Source organism: Oryctolagus cuniculus, chromosome 8, assembly GCF_964237555.1.
Source record: "Oryctolagus cuniculus chromosome 8, mOryCun1.1, whole genome shotgun sequence".
Taxonomy (NCBI): Eukaryota; Metazoa; Chordata; class Mammalia; order Lagomorpha; family Leporidae; genus Oryctolagus; species Oryctolagus cuniculus.
The window spans coordinates 137,283,753-137,297,296 of NC_091439.1; the positions used below are offsets into that span (position 1 = coordinate 137,283,753).

The 13,544-nt window shown below is 42.1% G+C and overlaps 1 pseudogene; it reads left to right on the top strand.

Annotated features, from left to right (window-relative positions):
• The first annotated feature begins 998 nt into the window (after positions 1–998).
• The window catches only part of LOC100347013 (14-3-3 protein epsilon-like), a 132,881-nt pseudogene continuing 120,335 nt past the window's right edge, over positions 999–13,544 (top strand).

Here is a 13,544-nt window from a genome sequence, read left to right on the forward strand (position 1 = left end):
ACCTTTGTCTCTGCCCCATTCAGGTAGTTAGATCATTTGCAGGTCATACAAAATGATCGACTTAAAAGTTAACCTGCTTTGCAGGCGCCGTGGCTCACTAGGCTAATCCTCCGCCTTGCAGCGCTGGCACACCGGGTTCTAGTCCCGATCGGGGCACCGGATTCTGTCCCAGTTGCCCCTCTTCCAGTCCAGCTCTCTGCTGTGGCCAGGGAGTGCAGTGGAGGATGGCCCAGGTGCTTGGGCCCTGCACCCACATGGGAGACCAGGAGAAGCACCTGGCTCCTGCCATCGGATCAGCGTGGTGCACTGGCTGAAGCGCGCCGGCCACAGTGGCCATTGGAGGGTGAACCAATGGCAAAGGAAGACCTTTCTCTCTGTCTCTCTCTCACTGTCCATGCTGCCTGTCAAAAAAAAAAAAAAAAAAAAAAGTTAGCCTGCTACCGATTTATGGAGTTCCAAGTCCCACCTATGATTGCCTAGGCAGGGCCAAGCCAAATGATTTCAGGGGTCTCCCTGAGGTGCACTGGGCAGACTTTCCTCACCCCCACAGAGCAGAAGACTCTTACGGAGGCTCAAGGCCAGCTCACTCTTACAGAGAACCTCCTGGACCATGAGAAACCTACATGCTGTGCCTCCAGAAATACTGGGTGTGCATGCAGGCCATTCAAGGCCACACCTCACACATCCATCACAACACGAACAAGCACAGCTAAGCTTCTGTGTCGCACAGACTTCCCTGGAAATCTAGATAGCTGTTTAGATGTCTCAGGAACCCCAACCATCAGACTTGAGGCCAGGAGAAGCAGAACGCAACCCTGCACCCTGAAGGATCCATCTAGGCACACCTGCCACTCTCTCTAAAGGGATTCTCACTCTATCACCAGGCCCACTCCTGGCCCCCTACGTTGTCCTTATAGTCTGGTAACTAAGGATAAAAATTGTTCTTACCTGCTCCTTTGCAAGTCCTGTGTAAGTGACCTGGCTCCTGCCTTTGGAATATGAGGAGGGTTGGCGTTTGCTACCGTGTGGTCTTAGTTTCACAAGGAACTGAAGGCACATGGAACCTGTTTTGTTTGGGAGGTGATCCTAGAAGCACCAGCGGGAAGCAAAAAAGTCAGATTGTGAGGGTAAGAAAGCAGAAAAAGAAAGAAAAAAAGGTTCCACTCTGAGCACGTGTAGGATACCAATGTGGAAATGTGCAACAGCTGGGGCTGGCCAGGCCAAAGTCAGGAGTCGGAAGCTGTCTCCAGCTCTCCCTTGTGGGTGGTAGGCACCCAAGTACTTGAGTCATCATCTGCTGTTTCCAGGGCGCACATTAGCAGGGAGCTGGAATCGGAAGTGGAGCCGGGACTTGAACCTGGGCACTCTGATATGGGATTCAGACATCCCAAGAAGTGTGTCAATCACTGTGCCAAATACTCGCCCTCATTGTCTCTTTCAATTTTGTTACCTTTCAAGACTCATTTAAGATGTTGACACATGGTTCATGTGACCATCTAACTGACATAAATAATGCTTACTTCTCAAATCCTTTCAAATTGGAACTTCAATTCTTCTCTTCACATAGATTGTTGCCAAGTTTATCATAACCCACCAGTCACGCCATCCATGAAATCTTAATCTGTATCTTTTACTCTGATTTTAATGCCTATCCACAGAGTTCTTTTCACCCTCATCTCCTACATCTTGTTCTTCAAGGATATTTTAAGCCATCCTTTTTGTCTAATCTACAAATTTCTTTCTTCCACCTTTTCACCATTTAAGCTAAGTCTTTTTTGTTAATACCCTTAAGCCACTTGCCCTATGTCACACTCAGAAAGTAATCCCTGATCCTGAATGAATCTGCCTTTTATACTCCTGTGTCTCTTTAATAAGAGCAGCAGCAGGAGCAGGAGAGGAGCAGGAGGTGGGTAAAGAACAAGGAAAGGGAGAAGAATAAACTGGACACGGAGAAGACTTAAGAAGAAACTTTCTCAGTTCAGAATTCACACACATACATTTCTCTATCATTTGTTCTTTGCTGATGTGCCTTCTTTCACTTTATACAAAACTCTCTCAAAGTTCTGTTGCTAATTTCTGTCTCAGAGAATTCTACTTGCACCACCGTATTGAAATGTGATAATAACTGACTTGAGGGAGGTGTTATTATAATTCAGCAAATTAGTCAAGGTTGCGTGATTAGTGGCACAGCTAAAATGCAGAGCAAAGATTAACGAACTCCAGAGCCTATTCTTTTAATTACTACAATATAATACCTGAGAAAACCACCCACCACCATTCTGAATTCCACTGCATCCACTCCTTGAGCATCAAGTCTCCATCCTTGGTCTGCTCTCCCTTCTGCAAATGTAACTCCTCTAATCCTTCCCCCACAGCAAAGAAATGTGACCAGATTTTCCACATCTTACAATAGAGTTTTGGCTGCCCCAACACGGGGCGAGAGGCTGAGAGAGTTGGAGATCTTTTCAGCTTCTGTCTGCCATGTAGACCCTGCAGGAGCCACTGCCACCATGGATGATCTGATTGGACCAGGTGAGGCTGGCAGAACAAGGTGAGCCATACGAAGAGCTGCTAGAAGCAATGAAGAAAACAGCAGGGAAGGAGGGAGGGCTGAGAGTTGAAGAAAGAAACCTCCCATCTGTTCCCTATAAAACTGTGATTGAACCTAAAAGAGCCCACTGGAGAATAATCAGCAGCATGGAACAGAACGAACCCAGGGGGAAGAAGACAAACTGAAAATGATTCCAAAATATTAGCAAATGGCTGAGACTGAGCTAAAACCTATTTGTTGTGCCATTCTGGATGCACTGGACAAACGCCTCATTCCAGAAGCTAACACTGGTGAGTCCAATGTCTGCTGTTATAAAAGGAAAGGGGACGACCACAGGTATCTGACGGACTATGGCACAGGAAGTGACATGAAGGAAGGGCAGAGAGCAGCCTCGTATTCTAAAGCTACAAATGATATTGCAGCGAGAGAACTTCAGCCCACGCCTCCCATTCCCCTAGGCCTTGCTCTCAGTTTTTCCAGATCCTACCATGAAATCTTTATTCCCCCTGACCAGGCTTACAGGTTGTCAATATTCTTGGTGGGGTAGGGGTGAGGATCGTCCTCAACAGTTCTCAAGGGTAAAGAATTTCTGTGGATTTACTGGTCCCTGCCTTTAGACTCCATAAGCTGTAGAAGACTCTAGAGACCTTCCCTGCTTTACGGCAGTGTCCCCGTGCCAGATGTGACAAGATCACCATTAGAAATGGAATTACATTTGAAAGCCATTTGGCTTCCCGGTCATACTTTTACCAGAGAGGCTAAGCACATTATAGAGGCATACGTGGGATCATTTTGCCTTTGTCTATTTGTTTAAATAGACTTTATACCAATGTTTAAAATTAATTGAGTGTTAGATTGAGGTGGTTGAAGATTGTTTGGGAGTGTTTGTTCTAACAGTTTTGCTGTAAAAATCTCAAGCTCTGCAGAAATGTTGCTGAAAATTGTGGTGCTGGTAATAGTGAACAATCTGTGCCTACTCATTCTTGCTTACGTTCACTCTCCCTCTGAAACAGGTTAGACTGCAGATGGTATGCAAAAGGCCACATGCCCATCTAATTCTGTTTCTTCCACTCTCTTCTCTACTAACCTCCCTCTTCCTCTTTGCTCACTGAAGCTCCTTTGTTCAGTGTGTAACATAAAGCTAATTTGTACTGCTTCATATCTGGAGCCACAGATACAGAGTCTGTACTGTCCTTTCTTTTTAAGGTCTATTTATTTATTTATTTATTTGAAAGTCAGAGCTACATATGAAGAGGGAGAGGCAGAGAGAGAGAGAGAGAGAGGTCTTCCATCCACTGCTTCACTCCCCAAACAGCTGCAACAGCCAGGGCTGTATCAAGCTGAAGCCGGAAGCCAGAAGCTTCCTCCAGGTCTCCCATGTGGGTGGCAGGGGCCTAACCACTTGAGCCATCTTCTGCTGTTTTTCCTAGGCCATTAGCAGGCAGTTGGATTGGAAGTGGAGCAGCCAGGACACAAACCCAGGCCCATAATTGCGTATCCCAAATTCATTCCTTTTCTTATATGACTTCATTATCTGAGTTCCTTCTTAAAGAACACTACTCAGTCCATCCCTATTTCTCTCTCTCTTTCCCTCTCTCTAGTCAAACTTATTCATCAAGGGCTGTAAACAGCCAGAGAGAGAGAGAGAGAGAGGTCTTCCATTCCACTGGTTCACTTCCCAAATGACCACAAGGACAGAGATGAGCTGATCTGAGCCCAGGAGCCAGGAGCTTCTGAGTCTCCCACACAGGTACAGGAGCCCAAGGAGGTGGGCCATCTTCTATTGCTTTCCCAGGCCATAGCAGAGAGCTGGATCAGAAGACAAGCAGCCAGGACACAAACCAGGGACCGTATAGGATGTCAGTGCTGCAGGCTGGGGCTTTAATCTGCTGCAGGACAGCACTGGCCCCAGCAGACTGCATTTTAAAAAATAATTCTGTATTCCAATATAAGGGTATTTTCAAAGTTTCTGAAAAATGGAATTAAAAGATTGGATTATCAGATTGATCAGGGACATAACCTTAAGTCCTGATACTACAAAGTTGCTGGAAGAAAATGCAGGGGAAACACACCAAGACATTGGTATTAGGGGCAACTTTTTGGACAAGACTTTCAAAGCACAAGAAACAAAATAAAAATTAAACAAATGTGACTATATCAAACTCAGAAGCTTCTACACAGCAAAAGAAACAATCAATGGAGTGAAGAGACATCCAACAGAATGGAAAAAAGATTTGCAAGCTACCTATCTGACAAAGGATTGACATCCAAAACATATAAGCAACTTAAAAAGTTCAACAACAACACAAAAACAAAAACAACCAACCCAATTAAGAAATGGGCAAAGGACTTCAATAGACAGTTTTCAAAAGAAGATATGGGGGCTGGCACTGTGGCATAGCAGGTAAAGCCACCGCCTGCAATGCTGGCATCTCACATGAGTATCGATTCTAGACCCGGCTGCTCCATTTCCAATCTAGCTCTCTGCTATGGCCTGGGAAAGCAGTAGAAGATAGCCCAAGTGCTTGAGCCCCTGCATCTGCTTAAGAAACCTGGAAGAAACTCCTGAATCCTGGCTTCAGATTGACGCAGCTCTGGCTGTTGCAGCCAACTGGGGAGTGAACCAAAGGATGGAAGACTTTCTCTCTCTCTCTGTCTCTCTCTCTCTCTCTGCCTCTCCTTCTCTCTAACTCTGACTTTCAAATAAATAAATAAATAAATCTTTAAACAAAGATGCAAATGGCCAACAAATATATGAAAAAATTGCTCAATATCACTAGACATCAGAGAAATGCAAATCAAAACAATGATGAGATATCGCCTCACTCCTATCAGAATGACTAATAGTAAAAAGATAGAGTAGGAGAAGGTGCTGTGACATAGTGGGTAAAGCCGCTGCCTGCAGTGCCGGCACCCCATGTGGGCGCCAGTTCAAGTCTCTGCTGCTCCACTTCCGATCCAGCTCTCTGCTGTGGCCTGGGAGAGCAGTGGAGGATGTCCTAAGTCCTTGGGCCCCTGCACCCCCATGGGAGACCCAGAGGAAGCTCCTGGCCCCTGGCTTCAAATCGACACAGCTCCAGCTTTTGCAGCCATCTGGGGAGTGAACCAGCGGTTGGAAGAATTCTCTCTCTCTCTCTCTCTCTCTCTGCCTCTCTTTTTCTCTGTGTATCTGTGACTTTCAAGAAAAGTAAATCAATCTATAAAAAAAGTAACAAATCCTGGCCAAGATGTGTAGAAAGAGTAATAATTATACATTGTCGGTGAGAATGTAAATCAGTGCAGACTCTGTGAAAACAGTGTGGAGATTTCTTTAACAACTAGAAATAGACGCCCTATCAACCTATTCTTGTGCCCAAGGCCCATTTCTCCTTCAAAACTTTTGCTGAACTTTGGAACCCTCAGGTTGCCTGTGCTGACCTGCTCAGGGAATCCTCCGTTATATTAGAACATTCACTGTTATACTTCATAACGGCCTGTAACTGTCTATTTATGTTAAATTCTCAGGGAAGTTCACTGAGAGTAGCAACTGCACATTTTGTATGCATTTTCACCTCCAGCACCTAGTAACACAAGTAGTTTGTGTTACCTCTAAGAAAGCATGACTCCATGGCTGGTGCCGTGGCTCACTAGGCTAATCCTCCACCTGCGACAAAGACACACCGGGTTCTAGTCCCAGTCGGGGCACTGGCCTCTGTCATGGTTGCTCCTCTTCCTGTCCAGCTCTCTGCTGTGGCCCGGTAGTGCAGTGGAGGATGGCCCAAGTGCTTGGGCCCTGCACCCGCATGGGAGACCAGGAGGAAGTGCCTGGCTCCTGGCTTCGAATCTGCATGCTGGCCTCAACGCGCCGGCTGTAGCGGCCACTTGGGGGGTGAACCAACAGAAAAAGGAAGACCTTTCTCTCTGTCTCTCTCTCTCTCACTGTCTAACGCTGCCTGTCAAAAAAAAAAAAAAAGTATGATTCCATACTAGACTTTTATTTTATACATATAAGGGAGTCTTCAAAAAGTTCATGGGAACTGTGTATCATGAAAAAGATGTAGGCAAGAGTTTCAAAAATTTGCAGAAGAATAAACTTATCTTTTAATTCCATTTTCCATAAGCTGTTTGATGTCCCTCATATAAGATAATGAAATCTTAATCAAATTTAAAACATATTATTATGCACATATTACAAGTCGGAATTCTGATCTATCTACTTTTTATTGCTTATATTGAAGTTTTCACTCTGATTGCTTTTCTGTAATTTTTAAATGTGGGACGTGCATAAATCCTATTCGCATCACTGAGGCTGAAAGAGGCTGAAACGCCTTCCTAGTCTTCACCATTTGTGGATGTTGAAGCCCACCAATAATCAGGGACTTCTCTGTGGTCAGAAAGATGGTAGGTTTACAGCTTCCATACCGCAAGTGATCACATGCCCCGGAAGAACTATGGAGGGTCCAGGGATGGAAAGTTGAGTTTTAGCGTGTGTTAGCTGTCTCCATTGGATGATTAAGGAATGGGTGGCCAATGCTGTATTGAAAAGCCTCAGGAAAAATGGTGATTTGTTGATTAGTTATTTTATTTCATTTTATCTAGAAATCAGATTTGAGGACAAGATACGGTTATCACTGATAAACTATCTCTCCCCTGATCCAAACATGATCACAGACTGACCTGTACATGCCTTATTTTGATCATTATAGCCTAGTTGGCACCTGTCTTTTTAAACTGTTTTAAAATAATGATCGGAGTTGTGGTACATGTGTTCAGCAGCTACCCACAACAGTCCTGGCTGCTCCACTTCTAACCCAAATCCCTGTTAATGCTCCTGGGAACGGGGCAGAAGATGGCCCAAGTACTTGGGCTCACGCGCGCATATGGGAGACGCAGACAGATGAAGTTCCAGGCTTCTGGCTTCAGCCTGATGGAGCCTTGGCTATAGAGACCATTTGGGGAGCGAGCCAGCAGACAGAAAACCTCGCTATCTGCATCTCCATCTCCCTCTCTGTAACTCTGCCTTTAAAGTAAATAAATAAATGTTTAAAATAAATACATAAATGCCGTTTTTTATTTGAAACTGTAATTACATGACATTTTTTCTTTTCCTCCAAAATAGTTTTAAAGGTAATTCTACCTTTTCAACTTCATCCGGTGTTCTAGGACTACGTTGGATTCATTTGACTCACATATTTCTGTGGGACTTCGAATAGGACATGCAGTGATTCACCTAACATTTCACACTTCTGTACCAATCAGTGTCTCCATGAGCCATCATACACTTGACTCTCATTAGTACCTGGTGCAGCAGAAATTTTTCATTCTTACACAGGCTGCTTTATCTCAACCCAGACTCCGGTTAACAATCTCAAGTAAAAAGTTTCTTAACATTTAAAAATCTTTTTACCTACTCTATGTCAATTGTGACCGCCTCAAATTTGAAAGGATTATGGCAAATTAATTTTCTGGTATAAATGAATATATCCCATATTTTATTACTGGAAGATATACTCTGCCTCATCATCTACTTTGTGTAGTTATCAGAATGCCGTACTTTTCAAAGAGCCAGCCAGCTTACGGTGCCCTGGCACAGTAGGTTAATCCTCCGCCTGCGGCACCGGCATCCCATATGGGTGCCAGTTCATGGCCTGGCTGCTCCTCTTCTGATCCAGCTCTCTGCTATGGCCTGAAAGCAGTAGAATGATGGCTCAAGTCCTTGGGCCCCTGCATCCACGTGGGAGACCCAGAAGAAGCTCCTGGCTCCTGGTTTCAGATTGGTGCAGCGCCAACCATGGTGGCCATCTGGGGAATGAACCAACGGAAGGAAGATCTTTCTCTCTGTCTCTCCCTCTCACTGTCTGTAACTCTAACTATCAAATAAAATATTAAAAAAAAAAAAAGAGCCAGCAACCAAACTCATTGCAGTAAATATTTCAGACAAGTTTACATTAAATTCTCAAGTTCTAGGATTAGAAGTATTTGTACTTATTATTCATTTATTAGAAGATAAATGGCATACTTTTGAAAACGGTCTTATATTTCAATCTGAAAAAAATTCTAAAGGCAAATTCTAAGATCAAAGTACAAACTGGAGGTCATAATGGCTTAATCTGTTGTGGGTTTGACAGTGAAATGCTGGTACAGTTGCACAGAACACTGGCAGGAAACTATCGGAGATAGGTAGAACACGGGATGCAAAGGAAAAGCACTTAAGAGTTATCTTTGAGAATTTTAAGCCAAGGAGATTGATGATAACATCATCATATCTTTAACATGAATAGGATTGATGCCAATAGGAACCCCTGACAGGGGAAGAATTTTGAATTCATTGAACTTAAAACAGTGGTCAGCATATCTTCTGTGAGGAAAGAGAGAAATCGAACCAGAGCTATCCCAGAAAATCACAGCCAAAATTACAAATTAATTTCTTCATCCTGAGGGCACAAGTTGCAACCATGTAGCATAAGACATGGACAGAGAGAAGGGAAACAGATACAGAAGCAGCAGCCTGTGCCTACTTAGGACAGTCACCTTTGGGGTAAGATGGGCAGGGGGTTTATGGTGGGTATAAACAGTAGGAAAAGGTCCAATTCTTTAAAAAAGCTGTTGGAAACTCTGCACAAATACTCCTTTAAACACCCTGTCTGATTGGATGAGTTTGATGAGTGCATTTGGTGGTCAAAGGAACACTCAATAGTTTACAGTTAAAACATGTCTTTCTCCTTGGCAGTAGGAAATTCATTTCTGAAGTTGCCTTTGACAGATTTATAAATATCCATTCTGCTTATTTACTTAATCTTTGTATGCCCCACTAATGAATTCTGTTCTTCCTTCCTAGTTGTCAATGGGTTAAAATCTAACATGCAAATTTTCCCGATTACCTAAAGAAAAGTAATGTGAAAACTTGTTAATGCATAGGCAGAGGAAACAAAGTGTAACTAACACCATGAGTGCCACCGGGGAACACATCAGACACACGGAAAGGAATCAACATTTTCACTGCCTGTCACACATTGTACTACATCCTCCTTTCTATTTAGGCTGCTATTTACCTGACAGCCCCTAAGAGCTCTTTGGAAACCACCGTGAGTTCTCAAATAAATATGTATTTCAGTTTGTGTGCTTGTCTTGAGAACTCATTTTAATTACCCTGTAGACATTAACAATGTCTTCCCAGCTGTTGCTTTCTATTATGTCCTGTAAATGAGCCTTTGGGCTCTGTTTAAAAATGCATTTTTGACCTAAAGATGATGAGGGTACTCAAGCACTCGTAACGACAGGCAGAAGGAATTCTCCTCAACTGAAAAACAAAATAGGCAGCTTCCCAAATTACCCTGGTCTATGTCTTCCACACCTGAAAACACATTGCGTCTCAGATTTTCATGAACGCTATCCTGAACGGATTTGAGATGTAATCCAGAAAGCCTTCGTGAGACTCCCTCTAGAAATAACTGTGAATCCATACAGAAAAAAATGTTTATTCCTTAGTATTTCAGGTCACGGACAGGGACAAGAGGGAAGAACAAAGATTTAACAAAAACACTTTTTTTGCCTAATGGTTCACATTTTGGTATTATACTCCTTTGGCTACAGGTAGCAATTCTTATGGAATAAAACACATTTCATTCCTCTGTGACTTCAAAGATCTGACAATTTATTTGACCTCTTGGATCTAAAAAGCTTTCTAATAGGATATAAGCAAATGTAAGCATCTAACAAATCACACTGTAAATAGTGATATGCAGAACCAAAATATTTACTTTCTTCTAATGCAGTTACTTTTATAAGTTCTTTGTCTTCAGACAACTGAAAGCAATTTTGACTTTGTTATTTCCTTTCTCCTAAGCCATTTTGTCTTAGGAAATCTCAGAAATTGTTTGAAGAATACTCTGATCATTCTCTATGAGACTTCATTTCCCTCCCAATATTGTGTTTCTGAAACACAGAGATCCATCTCAAAATGCTTTCTTCCCCATGTTGTAGGAAATAGAAATCTTTCCTGCAACTTCCCACAGAAATCGGAGAGAAAATCAGTGATCGCTTTGACAAGAACAATGTCACTTTCTCTACAATGGGTCGCCTCGTTGCTAGTAAGCTGATGTCTCAGAACATGTAGAAATCAGACTAAGCACCCTGGAGCTCGCTCAGTCCTCTGGTCACCAATCACACACACACTGTGTCAGAAACCTGAATCTTGACGACTACTGGGAAGCTGCTTCTCAGTGTACTTCTTGAGTGTGAATTATTGTTTCTGTCCGGCACAAAGAGAAGCAACCGCCAAGACCATTTCCCATTTACATTTGTCCACTGAGTCTGAATCAGTTCGTAGAGTGAGAGACATTATCCCTTTGAAGGAGATGAGCTGCTATGAGGACATCGTTTGAGATCTGAAACTTTTAAATTAGGCAAATGAGGTATTGAACCATGATCCACAACCTACTTACTACAGATTATTATTATTATTATTATTATTATTATTATTGGACTGATTACTTACATCACTGAACTTCCAAACCATCATTGGAAAAATGCAGATAAGAAAACCAACAAGGATTGTTCTGCTAGTTAACTTAGAGGATGCTTTTAAACCCTTTAGGATACAGCTGGCATATGCTGAGTCCTCAGGAACAGAGAATTATATTTTGGTTATCGATAGAGTTATCCATTTCTTTAGAAGAAAGAATTTAAACATTTATATTAAAATATCTTGAAGGATGTGTTAAGACCTGAATGCATAATGACCATGAGGCTATAATTGTCTTTTTAATTTTTAAAACATAGAAATTGAAATGAATGGATTTTACAGACTAAATCCACATCTCTAAAAAGATCTTTGAAGTTTTTATTGACTTTAAAAGGAATAAAAAGAAGGCAATATTTGAGAGCTGGGATAAAAGCTCCAAGTAGCAAGGGTGGGGCATGCAGAGGTCAGGATTGCTTTCTTCAGGTGTATTGATGTCTGCGGTTGTTCATTACGGTGCCGAAGCTGCCTTCTTAAGAACCCGCATCATGTGCTTAATCCCCAGCAGCACAAACTCCATCTGACCACGGGGAAAAGTGTGCATACACTGACTCCTCTCCCTGTGAAGTTCTCTCTTTTTTCTCTCTCTTTCTGTCTCCAAGTTATTTCCAGCTATAACACAAAACTTGTGAATTGGCTGCTTCTTAGTAAATCTGTGTCATTATAGCAATAGGTAATAGGCAGGCAGTTATGAGAGAGGAAGAGGAATTACTGCCTGCTAGTCCGGTTCTAAGTGCTTTTCAGGTAATGACTCACATGATCCTGCTGACAGCTCTGCAGATAGATTCCGTTGTTGCCCCTGTTTTGCAGGGGAGAGAGCCCCAGCACAGGGAATCTGAGTCACTTGCCTGCGGTAATGGCTCATAAGTGACAAACTCAGGCAGCATGGTTGCAAGGCACTTAAACAGGCCGCTACACTTTCTCACTAAAAAAGATAACGATGACAACTAATTTAGATGAACATCGATTTTTTGAATTTTACCTTGTAATGATAGCAAATCACTTAATAGATGAGATCATTGAAAACAGATAAATTAAATGAACTGTCCAAGACCTCAGAGCTTGTTGGAGATGAAGACTGGAGGAGAACTCAGGTTTTCTTTTTATGAAGGTGCTTTTCTTTTCGTCTCCACCAGAGCCTCAGAATCCCAAGGAGTGATAGTAATTAGAGTGCATTTCAAACATTTTAGAATTGTTAAACGCTAGCATTGAAATTCCACCAAAAGGCACAATTTTAACTAAACAGAGGTACTATGGATGCTTAAATAATATTTAAACACATTTACTGAACTTGGAGGAAAAAAACATGAAGTTAAAAACCAATTAGGAATGAACATTTAAAAATAGATATAAGGGCAGCTAACAAAAAAAAGATACTAATGTGCTGTAGTCTTACAGAAATACAACTATTGCAACCTGAAAATGCACTATGAGACACAGGAATATTTCCAAGCACGTGTTAGGGATAGAACAAGTTGGTAAAATAATCTAAACTACGGATCATTATTGGTTAATTAAATTCTGCTTCATAGATTCAAAATTGATCAACCAGTTTTACCACAACATTTCATTAGATAAGAGAGAAGGCAAAGAGAATACATTAGTGTGCTGGATATTATGCAAGGTTTATTACAAAACATAAATCTAGTTTCTCTGATGGGGCTCTAATGAGGGGCAGGATGAACACACAGCTCTTCCCTCTACAGCATTTGCTGGATCATCGTGGAAACAAGTCTGGTGTTCAGGGGCCATTACAGATATTGCCACCAATCACCTGTAGATGCATGCAAGTTGCTTCGTTTGAGGGATGATCACCTTTCCCCATCATTCAGGTTCAAGTGTTGCACAAGACGGTATGTAAGTTTCTTTCCATCTGTAATAGTCACTTTTTTACATTAAAGTTGTTGGTAGAGCTGAAGCTGAAGGAATAACTCACTGTTAATAGTGAGCATTCAGTGGAAATACATAGACGGGAAATGACAGTCTACTCAGGACTTTATTTAGTCAATGTATGTTAAAAGCCTAAAAGGACTGAGGATGTCAAAGTAAGTAAAACAGTGTGCTTTTTCCTAAAAAAAAAAAAAAGAAAATACATACACAGAAAATGGCAATTTAGTGTGTGTGTGTGTGTGTGTGTGCGTGTATCCCTTTTTCTGTATCTAAATGCTTTTATGCTACTCTTGCCCCAGGAACAACAGATCAGAGTTGAAGTCCTCAGTAAGGGATACAAGGAAGTCTTAGGATAGATACTTCAAGTGGGTTTCGTAGGCCAAGCAGGAGTTCACTAAGGCAAAAATTGCACAGAAAACAGAAGAAAGAGTTTCTACCAGATGAAACATTTCTAGTGTCAGAGGAGGAATATAAAAACGGGCAGAGGAGAAAGTTATCGTCCTCTTAAAAAAGTGGGTTAAACAGTGAATCACGCAGTTAAGAAACTGGATTCTCTTGATTAGTGTAGCAATCTGTCGGTTGAGCATGGGTTTCCAACAGTAA